The sequence below is a fragment of the Xenopus laevis genome, chromosome 1S (assembly GCF_017654675.1).
Source record: "Xenopus laevis strain J_2021 chromosome 1S, Xenopus_laevis_v10.1, whole genome shotgun sequence".
NCBI classification, from domain to species: Eukaryota; Metazoa; Chordata; class Amphibia; order Anura; family Pipidae; genus Xenopus; species Xenopus laevis.
The window spans coordinates 143,867,583-143,895,118 of record NC_054372.1 but is presented as its reverse complement, the minus strand read 5'-3'; the positions used below and the strand labels follow the sequence as shown (position 1 = coordinate 143,895,118).

Below are 27,536 nucleotides of genomic sequence, written 5' to 3'. Positions count from 1 at the left end.
GGCTTTTTTTAAGGGTATTACAAATTTACAGGCAACTACATTGCCGGTAAATTTGTAATAGGCCCCGGCCTTGGCAAGGGTTTTAACAGCTAGGCCGGTAAAATACTGGCCGAGTGCCGGGCCGTATTAATATTAAGGCACCCGAGGGCCTGTGCCTATAAATTTATTTTTTGAAATTAAAAATAAAAATTGGCCAAAATCCAGTGAAAGTCACGCGCACGACATAGGGGGCGTATTTAGGTCCGATGCCTAGGGCAACTTTACATAGAGGCAGCCAAGGAAAGTCCAGCCTTAGAGCAGCCAGGGGAGCAGAATTGGTCATTTGGATCTGAGGTATATGCAAATAAAGGTTTCACCTTAACTGACACTTGACTGCCCAGTCATGATAGATTTATTAAATTACTGAGGATAAATCAAGAATATTATGCAGGAGAACTATGTTTTTTTATTAATGTTCACATTCTTCATTATTTCAATATACAGTAGCTATAAAGGAGATTCAGCCAACGTTTGCATATCTTTTGGAGAAATGTCCTGCTATGTTTTACCAAAGCCTCCCTTGGACAGACATAATATAAGTATTAAAGGGGACCTTTCACTATAAGCAATAATTCCAAACCCCTTCTATCATAGCATTTAGCAAAGGAAACTTAATCTACACTTTATAAATCATTTAAATATTTCAGTTTGGTAAATCACAATTGAAGCAAACAGGCAGACGCCATTTAGTGGACACTAAATGGCGTCTTTTAAACTGTTTTAAATGTTTTTTTAACACCCCAAAATCTTGTGTATGCGCCAAATGGGGTACTTAGTGCTTATACCCATGCACTGGCTACACAATTAAAGACAGTGAGGAGGGAGGACAAAAGTGAAAATGGCAGTAGAATCTACAAAGTGCAGAATGGAAAGTGAAAGTGATTGTCTGTTCTGCCTCTATTCCTTAGGCAGATGATTAGATTTATGATTAACAGCTCAGACTTTTAAATACATTTATAATACTTTAATAAAAAAAATAATTTGGGTATCATGTTTAATTTGCAAAAGATATACAGCTTTTTATGCGTGGGTGACAGATTCCCTATACGATGCTAGCTTTGCTGTTGAATGCACAGATATAGCATAGTGCAAGTTGCCCACGCATCCTTTTTGCTTGATATTTCCTTTGTTCCTGCCATACTATTTATTTCTTATCATTTTTTTTTTAGTCGTAAGTTGATAAAACAAAGAGCAGTTTTGACAGTTCCTGCTTGTATTTGGAGATGCAAGAGCCGCTCAAGGATTAAAGAATTTATGATAAATCACAAGCCCGAGTGTCAGACTCCTCTTCATAGATGCCCATATGATTGTAGCTGGGAGGCTGACAGTAAGTGTAAAGCCATGCATTAGCACCCAACTCATGGAGCCTCTATCCTTTACTGCCAATGGCTTGTCCTGCATTCTCTTTTACTTATATGAGACTTGTTCATCTTTTTTTTGATTCTCAGCTCTAATTCTTGTGGGATCAAGAGGATAAGTTGTTCTTCCCATCAAAACCCCAGTGAGATTTGTGTCTACTCATTATGATTCACCCAGATGCTCTTCGACTCCGCTCACTTCCATCTCTCTGTGGCATCACCGGTGAAAAGGCAAAACTGCTTACAGAAAACCTTATTTTCTTCAACTTAATTACAGGGAAAAGAAAGGGCAGTGAAATATAGTTGCACTGGAGAGGCAATCCCAATGCAGGAAATCTTGTTTCACTGAAACAGAAGCCAAATAATGATTATATTCGTACTTACTGTATCCTATAATTGTGCCATCAGCATTGCTGTCACTTTTGCAAAGATTTAGTTTACTCAAGGATTGTAAGTTTTACTGTGAGAAGTCCACATGAAGTTTTGTCTTTTGCAACACTTTTTTCCGTGTTATTCTAGAGAACAGTAAAACACACACCTAACTATGCTTACACATTTTTCAGTTAAACCAGTACATACAGATTACTCAAAATGAAGATCAGTTATGCTTCCATGATATCCATATTTCAGATCAGTTAAATAGATCAGTCATTTCTGATATTATTCCGGGCAATATGAGTATGTAATATAAGGAAGGAGAAAACATTTTTCTCAATGCAAGCCTGTGCTCAGTGGTTGTCTTACATCATATAATGAAAGATACAGGTAGAGGATCTATTATCCTTAATGCATAGGACCTGGTATTTCCTGTTCTGTCGGACTTTGGGTGCTGCACCCTGACCGCAAGTAACTTTGAAGATAATTCGGTGCACTGCAATGTCCCTTGACGTGACATGGGGGTTGAGGGGTATGTGCACCATGGGTATAGGCTGGCTGACTTCACAGCTGGGGTGGAGGGGCCCTGAAGTGGCAGCCCTAGTAGGCCCGGACACCCCAATTCAACACTGCATCTTTACATCATTTGGATCACCATACCTTAAGCTGATTATTTACTAACAATTAAATCTCTTTTTCCACAAATCTTTAAATTTGTGGTTTTTCTGTATTTCTACAAAAAAAAGTGTAAAAACCAGAAAAAAACTCTAATACAAAACTGCACCAAGTAAAAGCTTCTAAGGTCCCATAGAAGTCAATGGAAACTGCACTTATCCTATTGTACCATTTTTAATCAATGTGGACTTTTAGAGGTTTTCAGATTTTTTTTATCAATAATTATCCGGAAAACGTACACTTTTAGTAGTTTATAGTGCATTGTTCAGCCTTTATTGATCATTAGTACTTTTTATATTCAGATCTTTTCATACCGCTCATAGCATTCGTTGTTTTAGAGACAAAGGAAATTGTTTTTCAAAAAATGGAATGCTTTGCTTAAAATGGACTGTATGAGAAATGGCCTTCCCCTAATGCTGGATAATGGGTTGTCGGATAAGGGGTCCCATACCGGTATTTCTAATGAATAAACTGAGGAAATGTACATTTTAAAATATATATAAAATATAAAAGATATAAAAATAAGTTCTTAACAACTCAAAATTTGAGGGTGGAGTTAAGGCAGTAGAGTCATTTGATAAAGTGGGAAAAAAGTGAAAACAGAAGGTGCACAGCTCCATGTGTTTTGCACTTTGGCCCTCTGTTATTTGCTAACAAAAAATAGAAATGTGATGATTAAGTGCACCTATTACAGTATATTGCAGGGTGTTACTGGTTATCCAGCTCTGGTTCCATCATAGTCAGAGCAAACAATCAAAGCACTATGACTTATCTTTCTCATACCGTATAAAAACAGAATAACAAATACAGTTTTATCAATATTTATGCTAAAATGTCATACAAAAATGATTCCAATAAACTGCTTGTTATTTAAAAGTCCCACCAAATTAAAATTAGTGTTAACGCATATGTGTGTAATGTTGTCAACATTGTCAGCAATTTTACAACTTAATGTGAATTTTAGTAGCCGATTTTTTCAGTGCACAAAACAACAGTAATAGATGTATAGTCTGTATGCATTTTCTATAAATTGTATGATGGTTTTTACTAATGAATCAATTTATCTGATTTATCTTGGCCAGTTACTTAATAGAAATTATTTCCATTTTATATGAATTATTTAATTAATATTAAGGGGGTTAGTTATTAACGCGCAATTTTTTTTGTGGTGTCCATTTTGACAACGAAAACAAGAAAAAGTTGCGGTAAAAAAAGACGTGATTTTATTGTGATTTATTATGCCCCAAAGCTGTTCCAAGTCTGAATCTGAAAATAAACCTAAATACATCTAAAACCTTCCGAAATCATGTAAAAGTCAATGGAAGATGTCCCTTTAACCATTTGAAAATTTTTAACCCTAAATAAATGTTCAGAGTTTTCACCTTTTGAAAATGTTTTTTTCTGTGAAAACGCACATTTTATGTGGTTTTCAGCTGTCAAATGAAAAACTCAGGGTTTTCACGCGACAATCCAAAAAGGTTTTTTCCAGATACGATTATTTTGATTACTCTAGTTTGGTCGTATTTTTTTTATTTAAAAATCAGAAAAATTCAGATTTTGATAAATAACCCCCCAAATTTATATGTATTGTTCTGCCCCAATTAGAATCTGTAATGGACACTAGTCATCACATCTCCCCCATGTGGATTACTTTCATGGGCCGTACTGTTACTGTTAATTTGCTCCTAAAAAAACTTAATGTGCGGTAGTGGTTTATAATTTCTGTAAGCAGTATCAGCCCTGTATAATGTAGGGGTAGACGGGGGTGGGTCTAAATTAATTCCCTTTTTCCCTTCTTTACCTCAGCTACTTCAATTTTGACCCTCTTCTTCAAATGGGTCTTCTCCCATCTGAGTTGAATTACAACTTGAATACTGTATTAGACAACATAATAGTTGCTAATTGTTCCTTACTATGAAATGATGTACTTCCTCGGTACAATAAAAAACGAGACAAATATTTAGCACTACAGCAACAGTTGCAATAACACTTAGTATCACCCAACTGTCCAGTGATCTCAAAGTGAATTTACACTATCCTGATCCCTACCACAATGGAGTCCCTACTCACCTGGAGAATAATAACCCCTCTTCTCCTTGGTGGAGCACAGAACTGTTTTTGCTCACTAGCCCTGAATAAACACTGTTTGTAAGGACACATTTTGTAGGTTCTTAAAGGAGTACTAAACCCTAACAACAAATATGGGTAAAAATGCCATATTTTATATACTAAACTTACTCTACCAACCTAAGGTTTCAGAATCTCTATAACAGTATTGATCCAGGCCTTCAGATATGTGCTATGGGGTTCACCATCTTGAATTTTGTTAGTATCAGTGAAACTGCACATGGTCAGTGTGTTCTAAGCAGCTGTTGAGAATCTAAGCTTAGGGGTTGTCACAAGTCATCAAGCAGAAAATTAGGTTTGTCTGTAATAGAAGCTGATGGTACACAGCTGATAATTAAAATTCTGATGCAGATTGCACTTGTTTCAGGCCTGCAATGTAATGACAATCTGACTTAATTACTAATCAGCCTTGCATCATGACATTTATATTCTATATATACAGAATATTGTGTCAGCCTATAAACTCAGGTAAGTGACAGCAACACAGAGCATGGGCAGTAAATTAGCAGAAAAGAAGATGGGGAGCTACTGGTGCATTTTTGGAGACACAGATCTTCCCTGCTTAAAGGGCTGTGGTTGCTTTGGGCTGGTACCGAGTCTCTAAACATAATTGGCAGCATTTATATCCTACCTCTTTGTTAAGCTTTACTTCTTGTGTATTATAAGGACATAAGAAATCAATGAGGAGTTTTATGACTGTATTATATGTTAACAGAACCCTGAGACAAATAATGTTCTTGTAATGTAGAAGAGTAGAATACTACTGTACTGTACTGTAGTTACAAGTATGCGATCCATTATACTGAATGCTTAGGACCTGGCGTTTTCCGGATAAGGGTTCTTTACATAAATTGGGTCACCATATCCTACTTAACCTTTTATACATTAAATAAACAATATTAATATATTTTTTATTTTGCTTACAGATATGATTTCTAACAAGCTGGAGTGCTTAGGCATTTAGAAGCAAAAACTATTTTTGATGGTAAGTTCTTTTGTTACCCATTTGAGTGAAACTGGATATATTGTAGTAATTGAAGTTTTGTTTCCTCTACTGTACGTATACATATATAATAACTCCATATATTTATGGAAAAACCAATTGCAAGTGCCCTCGTTTTCTGTTTATTGCAAAAACTGTGCTGAATTATTTATGCGGCTGAGCCAATACAGTACCCAGCACTTTTAGGTGGAATGTTACGAGCGTTGCTGACCAAACAGACAAGCAGGCCAGTTTGAAACTTCCCAAACTCCCTGTGGTTTCACTTCTTCTGTAGCACAGGCTGTTAGCTGTTAAAGATGATGTAAAGGCAAAAAAATGAAATCCAAGTTTTGCTTTCTTTAATGAAAAAGAAATCTATCTCCAATATACTTTAATTAAAAAATGTCTACTGTTTTTAAAAGAAACCTGACTGTATGCAGTGAAATTCCCCCTTCGCTTTACTTGCTCTGACTGCTGCAAATAGGAAACTTTAGACTGTCCCTAACTGCTCCGCAGGGAAACAATTATACTTTCAAACGGCAGGGGGACACCTTGCTTCCCATAACTCAAGCAGCTTTGTTTGTTTCCCTGTAGAGCAGCCAGCGACTGTGTAGAGATTTGTATCTGAAGACCCAGTGCAGTCTGCATATTCTGATTATTAATCAGTCTTGCTGTATCAGCTTCTATGGCAGATATTATTTGACTTGTGCTGTTTTGATAATTTCTAACGATCCCTAAGCTTAAACTGAAGCCCAGACCACACTAAGCATGTGCGTAGTCTTGGTCTTGCAAAGATGTTTAACAAAGTTACAAGATGACAGCCCCCTGCGGCCAACTTTGAAAACATAAATCATTTGTCTTATTAGGCTGCTGGTGCAGTAAGTTCATTTTTATGTTTAGTATACAAAATACAGCATTTCTAGCATTATTATATTTTAGACCTTAGTTCCCCTTTAATATCTCCTTATGGTTTCACCATATAACCAAGCCATTTATTTGGTACATCTCAAAAGAATAGTTTGGTGTATTTGTTTTGTGCCATTCTCTGGAAGCAACACTGGCTCCTTTTCTGATGTAGTCTACCCCTTCTCTCAACCTGTACATGGAGGACCAAGCCAATATTTCTCCTGTGGACGCCTGCCTTTTCCATGCCCAGTCAAGTCACTTAAGATAAATAAATGGCCAGATTAATATTGACTAACTAACCTGGTAAATGATATGAATAATACTGGTTTCCTACAGCCAGTAAGGTTGAAGCTCTAAATTGTTTTTGTTTCTTTAAATTTGTCACAGAGTTTCTACATATGAACCCTCACCTACCTGGTTATTGCAGTGGGTGAAATATGAAACATACAAAAATCTTCCACTAGGCATGGCCATATTTACATATACAGTGAAACCTCAATTTTAAGTACCCTGATTTTATGTTTTACCGCATTATACATTTTTTATTAGTGGTCCCACCAATTTAAAATGCATTTCAATGGGTGCATTTCCCTGATTTTAACTAATGTTTTCCCAGATTTTACATCAACATTTTGCCCTGATGTATCCAAAAACTGTTTTTTTTTTCACTCTATGAATGTTATTATTTGTGAAATAAAGAGGTTTAAAATACTAACCAGATGTATATTTTGCCATGGTCCTGCCGGTAAATGGTCAATTCCAATGAGTCTGTCGCTTATACAGTCCTGCACCAATCACTTATTGATTTACATTGTGTATGTGACTGACAGAGAGTCTTGCACATGCCCCCCCATAGTGTAACATTAACGCTGCAATGTTTAACCTTGTTATTAACACAGTAAATATTGTATCTCAAAGTAAAACTGACTCCTGTGCTTATATCCTTTCAGTACTTGAAGAAAAAGTTTAACACATTTCCCTGATTTTACATTTTCCTTGATTTATATAATTTTTTCCTGGTCCCCTGAAAAACTCAAAACTGGAGTTTTTATTATTTCATAAAATCCTGTGCATCAAACTTTTTAGAATCATGCACGGGATTTTAAAAAATAATAGATTATTTATGCACATATTTATTATCGTGTTAACACTTAACATGTTAATGACACTAGTCACTTTGGTATGTACACAACAGTCACAAGATGGTAATGATGTCACTTCCTTTTGATGGGTATTTATGGGGATTTGGAATATGAGCATGATTGCCATGAGGAAGGTCCCTGCGTGGACCGAAACGTCACGTCGGCTATTCATGCGAATGTGAATACACCTTAATTTTGATGCACAAATATCCCGGTGTTGCTGGTCTTTTTTTGGATAAAATCCCAATGTAAAAAACTCAACCCAATACAATCGTGAAAACGAAGTGCATTTTTCTATTTGATAGGCTTAAAAACCTGAATACCTCCAATTTTTAGAGTTATCTTTTAAAACTTTAATTTTTGAGTATGCAGATTCAAAAACTCAAATTAAAACATGAAAACTCTAATTAAAAATATGGCTTAAATTTAAATTTAAATTGTGGCAAAAATTCTAATTCCAACCTTGATAAATCACCCCCATAATCAGAATGCTCACATTAAATAAATTATGTTAGACTTATTTATGAATTGTAAATGCATATATTCCCTTTATGAGTAAAATTTTACTTCTATATACGAATCCATATAAACAATCCCCCCTGACCAAGCACTCACCTTAAATACATTCTGTAGAAAAAAGAAATTCATACTCCCTTTTATGTGGGCCAAAATTTGCTCCAGAAACTCTTCGCTTATAACAAAGTTATAGATATATAAAAATGGTCATGGCAGGAGTCTCACAGACCATCAAACCAAACACTCTCATTTCATTCATTATGTATGACTTTACCTACACATGTACAGAAGTGTCATAAAAGCTCAGACTAAGTGCTCACCTTAAATAACTGATGTATAACTTTATTGAGGTATGTGACTCCCAGTCCAACAAACTGGGCACTCACGTTAAATATTTGTTAGTTTTCAATGTAAAAATATTACATAAAGTCACAAGAAACCCTAAGAACATGCATTTCTTGGAAATTGAAGACATCATAATGAATGAAGAACTGGCTGCCAAGTGCTTCTGCTCAAAATGAGCAAAACAATATTTATTCCAATAAAAAATGCTGTTTTTATGAAATTTTCAGAAAATTATAGCTTGATAGAAATTGCTTTTCATAATGAGCATCATATATTTATGGTTTGCTACAATTAGCAGCACAGAGATCAGCTGCAGTCAGGCATCACTGGTTTCAATTATTGATTTCCAGAGCAATTCCATGTTAAGGAAGCAGAGCTTTTCAATATACAAATCAATGTATTACTCAAACCTAAATTCATAGTGGATATATATAGTGAATAACTTCCTCCTATTGTAAAATATAAGGATATTATAAGTCATAAGAGGAGTTCCATGACCATATAAAAGCACAAGACTATTGCACTTGCCAGAGGTGCAGCTTATAAGATAATAGCCTTGAGTTCTTATCTTCCTACAGACTATAATGCAAGTAGTGATGAGAGGGCATCACCTGATTGTACTGTTCTTATTAGCCCCATCCTTAAGCTGGCCATAGATGTTAAGATCTTTAAAAGATCCGATCATCATCGTGAGACCACGATTATCTCAGAACGATCGTACAAATTGTCCATCAACTAAACTGCTTCTCCCTGCAAACATAGATAGATTGCACTGGGAACGACAAAGATTTTTTAACCTGGCCGATCAATTTCCTGACAGATGTCGGCCGAAAAATCGTAAGATGTTCGATCGTTCGAATCCCACTGACCGCACGATAATTTCGAAGGATTGGTCGGACTTCGCTAAAATCGGTCGTTCGGCAAGAGAAATCTTTGTGTCTATGGGGACCTTAACAGCTATTCCTGAACCCAGAACAGAGTTCCATTATGGCATGGAACATCTGTTCAGTTGTGTATAGATTACTATAATAACTTCAGAAATTAAAAAAAAAAATTAGCTGAGGATGTTTAATGATAAGGGTGCGTAATCTCAATTATTCCTGTAGGCAATTATCATTTTAGTATTGTGATTGCTTAATTACTAACTGAAATTAACATTATGCCTGTGGTTTTTTTTTGACAGTAGTCATTCTTGTTTGAATTAATCAGTCAAACCAACCATGAATATTACCAGGCTTGAGTAAAAGGATGATTAGTTCAGTTTTTCGTAGCCTGAGCTTGAGCTGGTGGTTCATCCATTTGGAGATTGCTAGGAGGCAATGAGATTTTTGAGCCTCAGTTTCAGCTGTTAATGAAGAGGTTGAAAAAAATATATTTGGGTATCATCAACATGATGATGATATCAAAGGCTAAATAAGTGAATGAGATGTCCCAAAGATAGTGTGTACAGGGTGAACAACAATGGGCCTAGTACAGAGCCTTGCAACACTCCCACATTAAGTGGAACTGGAGATGAGGTTTTTTTTGTAGTTACAGAATACTGCATCACCCAGAATACCATACAGCAAATGACTAAGTAGGTCTATAATCAGTTCCTTGCAGGTTTTTGATGTACATCAGTACAGGACAGGTCATTTTGTGCAAAATGATCTGACATCACTTTGCTTATCTGTCTGTGTGAAGTGAGAATGTGCAGGACATTTGTGCTATAACAGAAAGCAAATTCAGCTTATGAGCTTCTCATTACAGATTGTATCTTAAAGTCACAATATACTGTAACTTTCTGCTTGCACTGTATTTTCATTAAAAGTCACGTTCCGACACGCTTTTATAGTAGTGTGATTAATGTTCAGCTATAAAGTGTTTAATACAATATACTTGAAATTGTAGTACAATATGTTCTTTAAATAATAAACATTTATTATAATAAATATACTGGTGACATTTGTGTCCTTCAGGCTCCCCATCATTGCAATAATTTGCAATACACTGTTAACTACAGCATTTGGCTCAGTTCTGTGTTGCAAAGCATCAAGTCAAGATAAAGTCTCCTCTTCTCTGTGCTTTATTCTGGCACTTGTATTTTGACTTTCATATTACTCATTATCTTGAATAGTGATACGATTATTGAGCTGAGCATCTGTCCAATTAATGTGCATTACCCATAGGATTTAAAATAAAGATAGCGAGATAGAGTAGCTATTTGCATGTACATGTTTATTTCCAGCCAAGAAGTAAGTTACTTAGTATAATTACAGGAATGTATTTTTCCCACTGTAATACGTGTTTTGATTAAACAATCTCTGTATATTCCTAATTATGTTAAAACTGCTGATGACTCTCCCTTTGGACCCAGAGTGAAATGGGGAGTTTTTTTGCTTCGCACATCTAAATCACAAGCTTTAAATACATACTAATAAAACAAAGCCTAAATAAATAGAGGGACTGTGTAAAGCTCTGCAAATTGCTTTTTCTGAATTCTTATAGTGTAACTTCAAATCGTTTTACAATTGTTATCAACCGAAAAGAAACAGCCTAAAAGTTCAGCCCTGATTTTGAGATTAAAATTGTCTCAGGCAATATGATACTTCCAAGCTTCTATTTGCCATATGCTGTATAGGTAAACAATAGTTCTTTTTATTGCGCTTTGCTGCAGCTTATTCCTTGATATGTCTCTGGTAACCCTAGAATAGATAACCTAGTGATACTGAACAGCATTTGTATGCCTTCCTGCTGAAATCACAAATACATATTTGCAAACCAAGGTCAAAAGAAAATGACATGTTATCATCATATACACAGAATCACCATGCTCATAATTGTGCCACAAAGTTTGACACAGAGAATTGTGCCACCAACCCTAGGACCCAGAAATTTCGGTCAAAACCATCAACCACTGAGACTACATTAAGACCTAGTCATTAGTCACTGCCGCTCAACTGTGAAGCTGCATTCTATGTCATTTAGGGCCTTATTTATCACAGTCCGAATTTATCTAACTTCTTTGATGAAAACTTTTTTAGTGAAAAAAGTCAGACCAAATTAGAATCCCCGATTGGACCTTATTTATTATTAAAAAAAACATGATTTTATTGGATTGGGGACAAATATGAAGTTGGAGTTTTTTTCCTGAATCGCTAGATTTTTTACTGGCTTTTTCCCGAAAAGCCTAAACTTTTCCGATTTTTGTCTGAAATAGTCAGATATTCGGGCTAATTCAAGCACAGACCACAGAAAATTCCAAATAGGATATGGGCCTCTTTTGGCTTACCGTATATACAACCTCTGTAGGTCTGAGATGCTGGATTTTTGGATTCTGACCTTTTCCATTAGAATAATAATCTTGAAAAATTTGAGTGTTTTTTTCCACTTAAAATTTGGATTGTATAGTTAAAAAACTAGAATTTTTCGAGTTTTTGGCATTCGAACTTTAATAAATAAGCCCCTTAGTATTTAACTGAAAAAAGCCTCCTTGATGCATAGGAGCACAAAAAATTGATTATAACAGACAAGAGAAAGTTGTGTTCACCACTAATTTTTAAAACCATTAGGTGGGGGTGCAATGAGGCTGTGACCACAAAATACATATAGACAAATACAAGAGTCCTCTGCACTCATCCCATTATCAATATATTTAAGACAGAGACATTTTGTGCATACAGCTACTAAAAATGCCTTACCCTTTAAACAAAACAGGGACAAACAATCCCTGTTTTGTTTAAAGGGTCAGGCATTTTTTAGTAGCTGTATGCACAAAATGTCTCAATGTCTTAAATAAATTGATAATGGGTTGATTGCAGAGGACCTCTTGTATTTGTCGACAAAAAATAGATTACTTAACTTACTTAAGAATAGGATTAAGATGCGTGACGCTTGAAAAATTGTACTCTGTATTGGACTAGATAACCCATTTATATAAATTAGAAGTACTAGGCTTCTGCAGAGCTTTACACAACATATTGTACAGATTCTACAGGCTTGCGTATGGGTGTAATGCATCTGATCCACCAGCAGCAGGCAGGCTAAGTGCAGAAGAGATCACAGATAGGATACAGAAGTGAGTTATATATCTGCACTCAATCTGATTGTGGGTGTGACTTTGATCATCTACAACGTGTCTTGTAACAAGCCTCAAGGCTGAGTCCTAATCACCTTTATATCAAGTAAATATTGCAAGTGATATACAGTATGAAGGGTTCTGGGCGCTTTTTGTGGAACATAAGATATCATAGACAAAAGCTGCTAATATTTCTAATTCTGTTTGTTGAACTGTTTGTTCTTGATGTATTGGTTTGATTTTGTGCAGTGCTTTCTAAATGAAATATAAAATCTGACCATGTAGAAACTTTTCCAGACAGTTATATTATTATTGTTATAAAATTAAATAATTAAATTATTTAATAATTTCAGCCATATGAAAATAATGCTGCTCCGTATTTGAGAGAGACAGGCATTAGCTTGGGTTTGCATTTACAGCCATCTAGAGTGCTCCAACTAAAGTTTTACAGCTGCTATAATGGAGTGTGCAAGCAGAGAGCAGGCTGCTATGTGTCAGCACAGTCTTTACTCGCTTCCTGAGCTTGCACTGGGATTCAAAATTGGCCCTGGCATTTCAAGTACACAGAGGCTAGGGTTGCCTCTTGTCTGGTTTCCCTCCCAGACAGCCTGTTTTTTTACCTTTCCTAATTTGGAAATCCGGACAGGACATTGAAGTTAATGGCATGGCATCTGCCAAATGTCATAACCCCACCCTCTGACACAAAAGACCAGCCCCAAATCATCACCCAGTCTGCCCCTTAAGTCACCCCCCCCCGACTTTATTCATCTTGCCCCTGCTTGGAGTTCCCTACAAGAAAAGTTGGCAACCCTAACAGACACCCAAACAGCCTCCCCTACTAGCCCACCTAATAGTGACTATCTATGGCATCTTACCGCAGCATTCCACATTCTGCTAGTCCAGACCACTCTCATTCCATTCCTGGATGCATAGCCTACACCAGGGGTCCCCAACCTTTTTCAACCATGAGCAACATTCAGATGTAAAAAAGAGCTGGGGAGCAACACAAGCATGAAACAAGTTCCTGCCAAATAAGGGCTGTGATTGGCTATTTGGTAGCACCTATGTGGACTGGCGGCCTACAGGAGGCAACATCCAAGGGGTTGGGGCAGGGCCGAATTTACATAGTAGTTGCTACGTCTGCATCAAGGCAAAACATCTACAGTATTTGTTTTCTAGAGTTGCCTATATCCCTTTAAAAATATTCCAGTGGCTTATATGTACACCACATTTTACAAGATTGACTGTGAGTAGATGAACTGTCAGTCTGGGTTTTGGAAATCCATAATCATTGGTGTCATGTCTGGGAAAAGTGGCAGTTCAGTAACTGAATTGCTTTAGTTTTATCTGAGCAGAGACAAGGTGTTGCCTAATACACGGCATAGCTGCCAGCCAGTAAACTGCTTTATCACATGAACTTACTATAAATTCAGGCATGTTTCACTATTCCTACCATACATGATATGCTCTATGGGTGTGATAATTACATTTCTATTTTCTGCACCCTCCTTTAAGAACTGTTGCTCTGTGACATGAGGCATAGGGCTGTAACAGTAAAGATAGTGGACCCAGCAGGCAGCTAAGGCAGAGTAACCAGATTGTACTGAATTAACAATAACAGGGATCTCCCCCAAAAACTATGCCTTGCATACCAAAGAAAAATGTAATTCTAAGCAACCTTACGTTACAACAATAGAGACAGTAAACCCAACAGTCAGCTGAGAAGCACTGAATAACCTTGTCGGTATGTATGTCTTTTACATTAAAGTGGGCCTCCCCCCAAAAATGTCTTTTTCATGCTAAATGAAAGTATAAGTCTAAGCAACATTACATTATGCATCCATTTTAAGAACTTTTTTTTTTTAAATTAGTAACTGCAGTATTCTTAAAATAGTATGTTTTGTTAATTGTATTGTGTTCTATGCAATTAGTCTTGTTTATGACTCTTGAAGCAATGTAGTAGTAGCCAGGATCTGTTATTCAACTGGATTCTGATCCTGTATAAGGACTCAGAACCCATAGTAAAGGTAATATAAACAACCAGACAGATTCTGCTTTTATTTCCCTTCACAATTAACTTTAAAACCACAAAACATTTGCCATTAATGTATATTGGAAAGTTGATTGAATTACATTTTTTTCATCACATTTACAATAAAAAAAAATATTTTAAAAAAAAAGTAAAGATTCCCTGTAAATGCTATCAGCTCTGCTCAGCAGCTTCAATTTTTTATAAGTGTCTCTAATGTCACCTTGTTGGAATGTGGAGGCTATTTTTTACTTAGGTGGGAACCCTCCTATATGGAAAAATGAGACACATTTATGTAATTGTACTCATTTACTAATAATTTTGTATTGAATTTTACAAATATCTGTCAGCAGAATTATATTTATGCCTTAACCTTTTGTGTTGCAATATGATTGTTATTGCTGAAACCCCAGTATAAATCTATTGGAAAATATAACGATCTAAGATTCAGCAGGGAGCTGTAAAAGAGGACAGGAAGGTAAATGCATTGATAAGAACAGAATATGTTATTCAATGGTGAAATGACTGATAAATATTAATAGAACGGATGTTCACCCTGTGGTATCTAGCTGTTAAATTAAAACTTACAGCATTTGCCCTACAAACTGTTGTAGGTCCCTGAGAGGATGTCATTGGTATAAGTACATGTGAGCAAGCGGCTTCATTTAAGCAGGGCTCTGTTGTGCCCATAGAATCTGCCAAATCTTTTTTAAAAGAAAATATTAAATCAGTTCAATGGTTTGTTTTTTTACATTTCACTCACACAATATAACTGAATGTCAGCAATGGACACATTCATGATGTATAATACCATATAAGACTATGTGCAGGTTTGGTATGTTTGCTGTTATTTGCAGGAATGTAGATCTGTGCCAGACAAACTGGGAATTCCAGGGGCAGGTTTTGGAAGTTATTGCAGGTATGGATGTGTTATCCTCTGTAGGCCAAAAGCAATATCAGTGCCTGTAAAAAATAGAGCTCATTAAAAAAAAAAATCTAATTTTCTTATGATTGTGTTCTTAAACTGAAGAAGGCTCTGTGTAACTGAGTTGTTTGCTAAATTCAGCAGGTCAGTTAGATGTTATTTAGGGACAGATTTACTAATGTTCGAATGGTAAAATGGTAAAAGTTGAGTTTTTTTCTTTCTTTCTTTCGAATTAAATTTGAGTTTTTTGGATGGGGACTATTCGATCGAATTTTACGTTCACATTTTTTCATGAAAAACATACCATACAAATTGTGAATAAAATCTAATTTATTAGAGTTTTTAAAAAGTCCCATTATTCAACCTTTGATAAATAACCCCCTTTATGAACAGTAGGGGAATGTCATGTGTGGGGGTTTCTCCATTTGGCACAAAGGTGTTTTTAATAGTGATGGGCGAATTTGCGCGTTTCGCCGCCAGTGAAAAAATTCACGAAACGCTCGCGAAAATTCACTGGCGAAAACGGACGCTGGAGTCAAAAACGGACGCTGGCATCAGAAACGGACACCGGCATCAAAAACAAATTTTTCGTAGACTAAACAGTTTGCTTCTTAATGGCAGAAGTCAAAAGATCGGTGGCTACATCCTTGGAGGGCAGTGGGCCCAGGGCAAATATCTTGGCCCCCTGAAACCACCTTAAGAAATGTGAGGCAGCAGTTCTACCCTCAAGCTAGTGAACTTAAATACAATAAGGCAAGGAATAAATGAAACAACCATAAGAACTTCTCATTTTGTGCTCGTAAAAAAATAAGCAAAACCTCACAACCCACCTCTACATGGGACACGGCAAGATAAAAACATCTTCACTAAAGGTACCAACCTTTTATTTAAAAAAAAATCCAATAAGGGTGTGTGTTCCAATGGAAAATGAAAAGAAATTTATTATGTTATAGAGTTCAAGCTGATTAAAACCAGGGGAACTTGCAGCAATAATAGCATCCAATTGAAAGGCAATTCACTTTGATGGCTTTATATTGGTTTGATAAACAAGGCAAAACACGCAAGCAACTGAACACATTATTACAGTATCTTGGGGCATAAGGTTCACTAAGAATAAGAGTAAGACTATGCTTGAGTTTCTGTGCCTTATATTACTGTTGTGGTTCTTTGGTAATTACATGCTCATAGTAATTTTCCTTTGCATTATGATTCATGTTTTATCAGGTGCATTTTTTTTTGCTCAATTTATTTTGTTACTGAAGACTCTGGTCAAGAGGTTTACTGACACAATGTGAAGATAATTATTATATTTTGTATTATTATAAATATATATATATATACATAAATACAAACACTCATTGAATATCATAAACTGACATGTAGTCTATTAGAAGACTCTGCAGATACAGACAGAGAGATGGTTACCATGGAATACTTGCTGCAAAACCAACTGGAGTATTTAGAAACAGTGCACTTGTACTGATTGATTGAAACACATAAAACAAATAAATATTGTATTTTAATCATAGGGTAGATGATTGTGCTAAGACTATAAAATGAAAATGTCTATTATTCACCAAATTTCACACAACATGCTGCCCGACTTCATTGCTTTTGCCCCCTGGTCTATCCCATTCTAAATGCTGAAGCCAGAATGTTTCTTACACATCACTATTCCTTTTATCCAGTGGCGCTTCGCCAATGAGGCGACTTGAGACCGTCGTCTCAGGCAGCAGTGCCCCACTAGGTACCAGGGGCGGCAAAAATGCCGCTCCTGGTACTTTAAGAGCAAACTGGAAATTCAGCTCTTCTATTGCAGAGAGCGCAGTTAGGCTCTCTGCGCTAGTGCACTGGCCCTCTCTGCTGCCCTGGTGGACCCCCCCGGACCCCCTCAGGCGCAAAAAGGTAAGCGCACGGGGGAGGGGCAGGTGGGCCAGGATCGCCCGTGCTTTTATCAGGATTTCATACAATCACACAATCAATCATGTCTCATATTCCTGTATATAAGGGGCAGATTTACTAAAGGAAGTGGCTAACACTAGAGACTTTTCGACAACGTTGCTCAGGCACCAATTCGCTAGCTAAACAGACTGGTGCTAGCAGTCCTTCAAACTCTATCGCCAGGCGAGCGACGCTACTCCACAAATTCACTAAAATGCGGATTTTACTGAACGTTACCTCTTTCGCCAGAGTTGCCTTCACCACCTCAGACCAGGCAAAGTGCATTCAAGTAGCTAGATCTTCCTCAATCATCTGTCACTTACATTATATTTTGTGATCGGAAAATGCATCAAAGTCCAAAAAACACTGGCGTCTTTTCATTTTTTCAGAGTGAAAATTCTCCAGCGTTCGGTGCCTAGGTTGAAACTCCACATGTTAGTGAATTTGCGTTGTCTGGGTGAATTTTTACCTGCAAAGTGTTGCGATGGGTGCGAAGCAGATGCCGGCGAATTTTCGCCGGGTAGTAAATCTGCCCCTTTAGTGCCTTTTCATATTTCTCGGATTGCTCTCAGAACATACCCTCATTCCATTTATTTCCCTTATGTCTTGTAGAAAGTGATAAATTATTGTACATAGACATTGATGTCTGTATTTTGCTTCTGTATTGCAAATGTTTTTCAGTTTTGTTACTAGTCATCTGTCAGTGAACTAAGCTTAGCAACATGGCTTTAATAGAGGAAATGGGAAACATGTTATTAGAATATTAGCAGGATGAGCAACACTTGTTATTACTTTATTAACTTGAACAAAACTGCACATTGCATGTGATTAATATTTACTTTATTATGCTTTATACAATTGGTATATGTTAATGTCTCTTACATTTTGAACAAAAACAAAAGAAAGACAGCGGGGGTCGGGGGCTTCTGCTGCAGGTCTTGGATGAGCTCTGTACTTGTAGCTGTAGTGCTGTATTCATGGGGGAAGCCACAAGTCTCTGTGCTCCAGAACAGACTTCAAGACCTTTCCATATTCACATTTTGCTTTCAATCATGGATCCAATGCATTCATTATGGCCTTTCAGTTTCAAACGTAAGCAGTCACTTACAGAAACAGAATTTGCAGGCAGGGAATATAAAGTTGCTCCATCTTGGTTTTTAAATCCCCAAGATGACACTGCATATTACATTTCCTAAGTACTGTAGAAGTGCCATCCAGAGGACCACATTTTCCTTATGGTTTGTTTCTGTTTTCCACGCTTCAACCATGTCTTACTAGTTTAACATCTGTGCAGCCAAGGCAAACTATTAGACAATGGAACTCAAAGATACAGAATAATTAGGCATAATTTTGAGACCAGTATATGTAGTACTATTCTGTCTACCTAAATCTTTTATTAATTTTATAGGGAAAGTTTGTCTCCCAAGCGAGATTGCTCCCTGACCTTAACATACAAGGTGCCCTTACTACTGTTAGTAAGGCAAAGGACCAAGAAAACTGGGACCCAGAAAGGGTAGCAAAATGTGTAGCAAAACAGTTTAGGCCATTATGGCAAGGCAACGATGTACTGTCTGCCTCACAGAGGGTTTAATCCAGCACCGTGAAGCAAACAGAAACCAGGAACATCATTCCTCCCAAAATTACCCATTAAAAACCCAGACATTTGGCCAACTATGGTCTCTAGTTTCTGTATTAGTTTGCTGGTTACAGCAAGACAGTCGTAAGGCATCATTTAAGCCAGATAAGACTGTTCATGCAGGGGTGTAACTTTAGTGGCCTGAACCTCCACCCATAAAGATTTTATCAGACCCACTCTCAAAATGGCAGATGACCCACTATTTTGCATCATCATATAATGAAGCCAGTCCAAAATGGTCAAGGCAGGCAGCACACAAATGAGCCTAGTCAGCAACAATTCAGTAGAACAATTCCAAAATACTGCTAAGTCTATAACCAAGCACTGATGAAAGTATCCAGTGTCCTTGAAAAGGCCATGAATTGGTGCCAGTAGACAGTATTGGTTCAGCATCACTAAGCCATGTGCATAAGCAGCCACACAGACATGTAACATAGTTTGGGTTATCAGGCTTAACCCCTCCAAATTAATCCCAATGTAAAAATATACACATACATAGAAAGACCTACAGCATCTATACATTCACATATTTAAATTGTATATAATAATTCATAGTGCTAGATGTAAAAGTAGGAGGAGGTGAAGCAGGGTTTGCTGGATGCAAAGAGGACTGCGGGTAGTGTGGAATGGGGATTACTGCTGGGGGGGGGCATTGTTCCTTACCAGGCCTGCTCTGAGTGAGATCTGCTTGCAAATATCTAGTCTACAGATCTGGAAATGTAATCTCATACTGCTAGTTTAAATGTAATTGTTAAATGTAATTGTTTGGATTCCCAAATCTAACTAGAGTGTAATTTTTACAGGCAGAAGTAATTGTATATATAAAGAATGATATTAATATACTGTACTACAAGCTGGATTGACTAGGGATTTGGTGACAGGAGGACAGAGCTGATTTAATACATAAACAAAAATGCTGAACATGTAAGAAGCACGCATATGTGAGCCATGCCAAGACAGAGCGCAATGGGACAGAAATGCCAAGAGTTGGCATTATTCCACCCAGACAGATTTGTTGTATTTCCTGGGCAGGAATTATATTGTGATAGTCTTACAAAGCAGTTAACATGGTTAGATTTGACAATTGCTCATCTAAACACTGAACACTGGAATAATTTGGCTTCCTGGTCTTAACATTCTTCTTCCCTTTGTCATCCTTTTGATTCCGATGTTCACTTTTTCAGTACTATTCTCTAAATTACTAACAATAATTTGTGTGTTTTTAATTCAGCCAGACTTCATTTCTTTGCCTTATCTGAACTGTCTAAATGGGATTTCTACATCTCAGCCCACAATTCTATAATATAATAATCTTTTCCCCTAGTTTTTACATTTGTCCTAGAGCTATTTGTTCATATTTTTCTGCCCCTATTGAATGGAGCACTGGCAAAAGCGAAGAGAAGATGCCTGCAGATATTTGCCCAAGTCCTATTGCAGAATTTTTGTTGAACTTTGCATTGTAAATAGGCCCTGTATGGACACACATATCTATACAGACCTATCAAAATAAAAATATATATTCACATATCTCATACTAATACATATTCACATTACTATAGTCTTGCATCTTATGCTCATCTCAGCCAGTCTTAAAGGTTTTAAAAGAATTGGCCATCACTAGATCACCCAGCTTGGCATTCCATTACCTCATAATTGTTTATGTTTATGCTTTATCAGTCTTGAGGAGACAGGTTGCACCTCTGTTGCTTTGTCCCAATGTTACTTCACAGAGCTGACTGATCCAAGTAATGAGCACCATAAATGACAACATCCCAACAGCAAAGATCTTCTGTGCAATTACGTCCAAGAATGATAAAAATGCAAGCACAAAGGATTGCATTGTAACGCCTCAGACCCAATTCTGCCTAGTACAGATTTCCTTGCGGCCACAGCTATGTTGGAATTATGGGGGGAAATGCTGCACTGTGGGTATAAAAAATGGTAACTTGTGCCCAAAATTGACACTTTGCATTGAACTTGTGCTTGTAAAAGAACCCTAATGAACCCTAAAAAATGGATACCTCAAAAAGCATCTCCAAGTTCATGAGAAATGTCTGCATGAATTTTCACAAAGTATTTGTTTCAGGTTCAGGTTTTTAAACTAGACTAATATGTTAAAATTGGTAATGCCACAATCTCATGTATGTGTCCAGAGCAGGCTAATGGTATTTATTTGCTATATAAGCGTTGTCCCTAGCAACTATAAAAATTTTGCGTCCCTTCTACGTCGGACATCATGTTCTGCAAACACTTACTTATGGAAGAACTTAGTGCCCTAGAGACAAGTAAACAAAAACTCTACTTTGCTGGAAAAAAAAGAATAACATTTAGTTTGGTTAGTATTATACTGATTGCACCTCTAGAGCATTCTAATCATCTTCACCCCAGGAGATCCTGCTCAAGCATCTTCCTAGTCTCAGGAACAGAAAGAATGGCACAACAGGAATTGTTTGCAGGAATGAAATAGATTTAACACCTTAGCTGCATTGTTATTTTTCCAGTCTATTTTTGTATCCTCAGAACAGAATAAACTGTTTTATACTATTCATTTTTGAAATCATATTCCATAACATTGTTTACAATTTGCAGAGCAGTTTTTATATTAGTAGACATGTCACCTCACCCTGATTTAAGGTCCTCCCACCGTGTCAACCTCAGTAACAGCTCCAATGGTCCATCACCCAATTCCTGATCCTAATTTTTACCCACTCCATTGAAGTGTGTAGAGCAGGGGTCAGCAACCTTTACTATCAAAAGAGCCATTTAGCCCCCTCTTCCACTAAAGAAAATAGTCTGGACCCGCAAAACATAACACAGCTTATAAATGTTTAAAAGTTTTAACCTTTTTTAATTTTAGCTGTTACAACAACAGCATGCAACAAACAGAAATGGGTATGTGTAGGCCTACTTTGAAATAAATTAAACACTGAAAAGCCCTATTAAATGCTAGTGTTCTCATATGTTTTATGTGACTTCTGTTTCTGAAGCTCCATGCTGATCTTCCCTCTCTTGTCTTGAGTGTGTGACCGCGGTAAGGACCATGATTAATCATCTTGCTGCGGCTCGGTTTTGCTTGTCACTCCTGGGACGTCTATACAGCCCTCACACCTGCTGACGGCTTCCTGAGTGTGCGACCGCGGTAAGCTAACCATTAGCTTATGGCGGTCACACACTCAAGAAGCCGCCAGCAGATGTGAGGGCTGTATAGGCAACGTGACAGGCAAAGCTGCAAGATTGAGCCGCAGCAAGCATGAGGCTCCGGAGCCGCGGGTTGCCTACCCCTGGTGTAGAGTCATCACTGGAATTCTTCTGATATCCATCTGAAGCAGCTGGGTGCAACAAGGTGGAGTTGGGGCAGGGCAGGTGTGACCAAAATGCACCCTGATTTCATCATATCAGGGTTGGCATCTCTGCATTAGTAATGGCAGAATAAAACATCTTAAAGGAGAAGGAAAGATACGGAGGCATTTTATTGCCAATACATTAGCTGCAATAGTGCAAGCTAGAATGCTATATTTATTCTGTAGAATGTTTTACCATACCTGAGTAAAAAGCTCTAGAAACTCTCTGTTTGTTTAGGATAGGAGCTGCAGTATTAACATGGTGTGACATCACTTCCTGCCTGAGTCTCTCCCTGCTCTGGGCTCAGATTACAGTACAGAAGGGAGGGGTGGGGGGAGAGGAGCAAACTGAGCATGCTCTTGCCCAGGGCAATGAGGTTTAAGCTGAAGGCAGGAAGTCTGATACAGAAGCCCATGTGTACACAATAGAAGGAAAGAAATGCAGTGTTTCTTTTGACAGGGGACTCAGAGCAGCATTACTTTGGGGGTTTACTGGTATATTTAGATGGACCTTTCTGATAAGGCTTACTTAGTTTTAACCTTTCCTTCTCCTTTAAGGAGAGAGAAATATAAATACGAAAAAAAGAGAGAAAAAAAAATTGTAAATATACTTTACAGATGCAACAAACAAAAAGCTGAAGAATAGGTCACCTGCAAAGAGCTATATGAAAGCTTAATAAATATTTTGAGGTCAGAGTCACTTTAAACCTATTCTGCATTTTATATGGGATGGAACTTGGCTGCCACTTCAGGATGGCAGTTTGATTGATGCTTGATATGAAGATGAGTTAATGTTTATTTTTCCACACTGGTATCAGTAAGACTTAATTTAATAATACTGAAATGATGAGGTGTAATTGGGATGTGTCACAGCCAGAATCTCGAAACAGGAGTTCAGAGCATCCATTTTCAAATGTCTAAAATACCCGGCACACAGGCACAATTACCTAGTTGCAGAAAAATAAAGAAAAAAAGTCAAATTAACAAAAGACCCCTTGAGGACAGGTTTCTGTTGTTTATATTTGATTTTCATCAGTGACATATCAATGCTGAACTGGGCTCCCCTGTCAGAAAGTATGTGCAGGCCCCCACTCCACTGCCCTTAACTGACCTCAAGGGGCAGGGGAGGTAATGATAAACATGGTCATGGGGTCTGCTGTATGGTAGTTACCCCAGTGATTTTCATATACAGATAAATTAAGAGATATTGATAATATCTACAATCTACAAGAAACTTCTTCAGTGGATTCTGTAGGTCCAGCTAACCAATTATGGATGAATTTGTGCTTATGAGCACATGCAAAATCCATTAAGAGACACTGACCCTGTGAGAATGGGTTTATGGCTGCATAAGATTAATAAAATGATATTTAATGGTACATAATTTTAATCAGTATTTTCCTTATTTTATAGTCAGCACTAATGGCTGGCTTGATAAATGGGGCTAAACAAATCACTTTCTGCAAAACCATTGCTTCCCTCTGCACGCAGCACCATCTGGAACTGAAGAAAAGGTTAATATTCTCACTGAACGACATGCTCTGCAATTGCTTCGGCTGCCTGTAGCCATACATGGTTTGCTGCAGACGATGAGTGACATGAGAAATTCATGAAGCAAATTACACACAGTTGTACAATTGGCTTTTCTAGTGATGACATTTCAGTTATTCAGCTTGGACAAAGTCAGCCATTTCTCACGGAGGTGCTTCTGACCTGCCTCGGGCGATTTCCTCGCCTGCAATTGCTTGGCCTCTGCATCAACTTTGGCAAAACTCTGCTCCCATGCAAGCAGCTTGAAAATGTCTCTTAGCTTTGCATCATTAAATAAAACATAGGAAATAAAATATCAAATCGAGGAAAATCACACTGCTTCCTTTCTCACCTGCGCTTTTTGTCAGCTGTAGCATTTAAAGGGATACTGTCATGGGAAAAAACATTTTTTTCAAAATGAATCAGTTAATAGTGCTACTCCAGCAGAATTCTGCACTGAAATCCATTTCTCAAAAGAGCAAACAGATTTTTTTATATTCAATTTTGAAATCTGACATGGGGCTAGACATTTTGTCAATTTCCCAGCTGCCCCAGGTCATGTGACTTGTACCTGCACTTTAGGAGAGAAATGCTTTCTGGCAGGCTGCTGTTTTCCCTTCTCAATGTAACTGAATGTGTCTCAGTGGGACATGGGTTTTTACTATTGAGTGTTGTTCTTAGATCTACCAGGCAGATGTTATCTTGTGTTAGGGAACTGTTATCTGGTTACCTTCCCATTGTTCTTTTGTTTGGCTGCTGGGGGGGAAAGGGAGGGGGTGATATCACTCCAACCTGCAGTACAGCAGTAAAGAGTGATTGAAGTTTATCAGAGCACAAGTCACATGACCTGGGGCAGCTGGGAAATTGACAAAATGTCTAGCCCCATGTCAGATTTCAAAATTGAATATAAAAAAATCTGTTTGCTCTTTTGAGAAATGGATTTCAGTGCAGAATTCTGCTGGAGTAGCATTATTAACTGATTCATTTTGAAAAAAATGTTTTTTCCCATGACAGTATCCCTTTAAGAGCTACTGTATATTGAAATTGCTGTTTTGTGAAATATGTATTTCCCATCACTGCCCACTGTGCGATTGTTGCTGTAGGGCCATATTAGAGTTCAGCCATGCAAAGCTGTGGCACACTTTCAGCAGTCTTTAGGTGTGTTTTTTTAATACAACCTACTTTGCAAAGGTCAATAAAAGCATAAATCATTCTAAATAAGTTACACGACCCTGTATAACTTAATTATCACTCCAAGGTAGATTTATTTTTTGCTGGAAAATTGAACTTTTCTCATATTATTTTATTCTTGGGTATATGAGCAAATGAGTGGCTCACAGGGGTTTTTCTAATTCCCAAGACATATGACCTGGGCATTCAGTTTGACATTTCTAAACTGTTTAAGTTGGATACTGTGTCTATAGCAAAGGGTTTTACACTGATTAGTGATTATGCCTTACTTCTTGTGATGGTTCCCTGGATGCTCCGTCTCTGGCACCCTGTATATATCCAATGTATTGTGAAGTATGGGAATCATTCACGACAGCAGGTTAACTGCAATTAGGCTGTTTATTATGTCACCACACGACATGTTTCGGACCTATTGGTCCTTTTTCAAGTGTGTACAAACTGGTGTGAAATGAACATACTTATACACCACATGTGAAAGTTGGCCCGCCCACCAATCAACAAATCCCCAGGTAGTTAACCCTTAGATCCTAAATAGAAAAAAAATTTTTGAAAATTTTAAAAGTTTTTTTAAAATGGTAAAACCATGTGTCTCCATTCAGTGTCCATCTGTGAACTTGTCCTTCTCCATGGCATCGTGTCTAAACATCATAAATAGATCAAAAATGTCAAAGAATAATTTACAATAAAAGTTTTTTTTAAAAAAACAATTTTATACATAAGTTTTCTCAATATGCATAAGGAACTGCTCAGTTATGAGCCTACCTGAAAAGACAACTTGAAAAAGCAAAGTCTGCCCACATTTATATTTTAAATTTACTTCATTATTGGGTTTAATAATTTGTTTCTTACCCTTAGTTGGCTTCTATAAAATGAAAGCTATGATTATGTTCTATTCTAGTTTGTGTGGTCTTCAATATCTGTGGAGGAAAACAGGTACGTTATCATCCTAAAAATGGTATGATACTCCAATGGTCATTCATGCCTATTGGGGCCATTGTATTCATTTTTCTAATCCAATATGCTTCTTTTTGGGCCAGTGTTTTTCTCATGTCACCCCCCCTATTGGGCATTTTTATCTGCTCCAGAACCAGCCATTTCAGTTGGCTGACATTGTGGCCTTCTGCATGGAAGTGTCTGGAAACAGATGTATCTGTAGCTGTTCCCATTTTAAAGTTTCTGATGTTTCCCCTGTGTTCTTTGATTCGGTCTTTGACTGCTCGTATTGTTTGACCGATATATGCTAATCCACAGGGACATTTTAGACAGTACACCACAAATTTAGATTCACAGGTGGTATAGTGTCTCAGTTTAATCTGTGTACCCTTAGTTGGATGGCTCACTGTGTTTCCCTTTACAATAGAGGCACAGCATATGCAATTCAAACAAGGAAACGTGCCTTTTTTGGGTTTACCCATGAAACGATACTCCTTTTTCTCCTGACTATCTGAGGGGCATAGCGTGTCTTTAAGTGTGCGCCCTCTTGTATAGCAAAACATAGGAGGTATACGGAAGAGATGCCCATACTTGGTATCCTGTTGGAGGATTGGCCAATACTTTCTTATAGTTTTTTCTATGGCCTTACTTTGTTTTCCGAATTTTGAAACAAATGGTATCCTATTTTGGTTTTTTGTTTTGTTTTCGGATTTCAATAATTTTTGTCGGTCTAATTGCATTACTTCTTGAATAGTGGGTGTTAGTTTGTTTCTCCTATATCCCCTATTCAGAAATTTTTTGGTAAGCATATTGACAGAGCCTTGAAAAGAGTCTATATCCGAAGATATACGTAAAGCTCTTATGTATTGACTTTTAGGGATGGCTTTTATAATGTTGGGATTATGAAAACTGTCTGATGTTAACAGTGTGTTTCGGTCTGTGGGTTTAGAGAACATGGAGGTTTTTATTTGTTTATCCTCTATCGAGATATTCACGTCTAAGAAGTGGATTGCTGTAGTGGAGGTCTCACTGGTAAATTTTATAGTTTTATGTTTTTGATTAGCCTGGTCTATCATTTCTTGAAATTCGTTTTTCGTCCCTCCCCACAATAACAAAATATCATCCACAAATCGCCAATAGTGGATAATACTTTGACAATAATGTCCTTTCAAGAATATAGCATCCTCTATATAGTTTACAAAGATATTAGCGAATGAGGGAGCGACCGCTGCCCCCATTGAGGTCCCTTGGCGTTGCCAAAAGTACTCTCCTTCAAATCGGAAGTAGTTTTTTTGTAAAACTATTGTTAGACAATCAATCAGAAAAAAGATTAAGTGATGTGACAGGTTTGTTTCCAATAATGCCTCCTCTATATATCGTATCCCCTCCTCTTGGGGTATTGAAGTATATAGACTTTGTATGTCTATACTACATAAGAGGACGTCTGTTTGTGGTAGGGTAACATCATGTAATTTAAGTAACAAATCT

At 37.3% G+C, this 27,536-nt stretch overlaps 1 protein-coding gene across 5 annotated transcripts in view; it reads left to right on the top strand.

Annotated features, from left to right (window-relative positions):
• Positions 1–27,536, top strand: part of arvcf.S (ARVCF, delta catenin family member S homeolog) — a 229,655-nt gene that overhangs the window by 56,923 nt on the left and 145,196 nt on the right. For all 5 annotated transcript variants that reach the window (XM_041580313.1, XM_041580319.1, XM_041580314.1 and 2 more), the window contains exon 2: positions 5,501–5,559. The gene's annotated coding sequence lies outside the window, so the exon portion shown is untranslated. The remainder of the gene's footprint in view (positions 1–5,500; positions 5,560–27,536) is intronic.